The following is a 1,431-nucleotide window of genomic DNA, read 5'->3' as shown; positions in this document are numbered from 1 at the left end:
GAATCTAAAAAAAACAAAAAATGGTTCTGAAGAACCTAGGGACAGGACAGGAATAAAGACGCAGATGCGGAAAATGGACTTGAGGATGTGAGGAGGGGGAAGGGTAAGTTGGGACAAAGTGAGACAGCGGCATGGACTTATATATACTACCAAATATAAAATAGATAGCTAGTGGGAAGCAGCCGCATAGTACAGGGAGATCAGCTCGGTACTTAGCAACTAGAGGGGTGGGATAGGGAGGGTGGGAGGGAGATGCAAGAGGGAGGAGGTGTGGGTATATATGTATATGTATAGCTGATTCACTTTGTATATATATATATATATATATATATATATATATGAAGTATCCAGCTATCCCACTTTTGAGTAAAAATTGAAAGGAAATAAAATCATTATCTCAAAGAAAAAAATGAAATGAAAAAGGAGACGTGACAATGGACACCACAGAAATACAAAGCATCATAAGAGACTACTACAAGCAACTCTATGCCAATAAAATGGACAACCTGGAAGAAATGGGTAAATTCTTAGAAAGGTATAACCTTACAAGACTGAGCCAATACGAAATAGAAAATATGAACAGACCATTCACAAGTAATGAAATTGAAACTGTGATTAAAATTCTTCCAACAAACAAAAGTGCTGGACCAGATGGCTTCACAGGTGAATTCTATCAAATATTTAGAGAACAGCTAACACCCATCCTTCACTAACTCTTTTTAAAAATTGCAGAGGAAGGAACACTCCCAAATTCATTCTATGGGGCCATCATCACCCTGACACCAAAACTAGAAAAAGATATCACAAAAAAAGAAAATTATAGACCAATATCACTGATGAACATAGATGCAAAAATCCTCAACAAAATACTAGCAAACAGAATCTAACAACACATTAAAAGGATCATACACCATGATCACGTGGGATTTGTCCCAGGGATGCAAGGATTCTTCAATATATGCAAATCAATCAATGTAATACACCACATTAACAAATTAAGGAATAAATCCATATGATCATCTCAATAGATATAGAAAATGCTTTTGACAAAATTCAACATGCATTTGTGATAAAAACTCTCCAGAAAGTGGGCATAGAGGGAACCTACCTCAACATAATAAAGGCCACATATGACAAACCCACAGCAAACATCACTGTCAATGGTGAAAAAATGAAAACATTACCTCTAAGATCATGAAGACAACAGGGATGTCCACCACTATTATTCAACATAGTTTTGGAAGTCCTAGCCATGACAACAAGACAAGAAAAAGAAATAAAAGGAATATAAATCAGAAAAGAAGAAGTAAAACTGTCACTGTCTGCAGATGACATGATACTGTACATAGAGAATCCTAAAGATGCCACCAGAAAACTACTAGAGCTAATCAATGAATTTGGTAAAGTTGCAGGATACAAAATTAATGCACA

The sequence above is a fragment of the Physeter macrocephalus genome, chromosome 3 (genome assembly GCF_002837175.3).
Source record: "Physeter macrocephalus isolate SW-GA chromosome 3, ASM283717v5, whole genome shotgun sequence".
Taxonomy (NCBI): Eukaryota; Metazoa; Chordata; class Mammalia; order Artiodactyla; family Physeteridae; genus Physeter; species Physeter macrocephalus.
The sequence above is the reverse complement of the archived record's forward strand: the minus strand, read 5'-3'. Positions refer to the sequence as shown.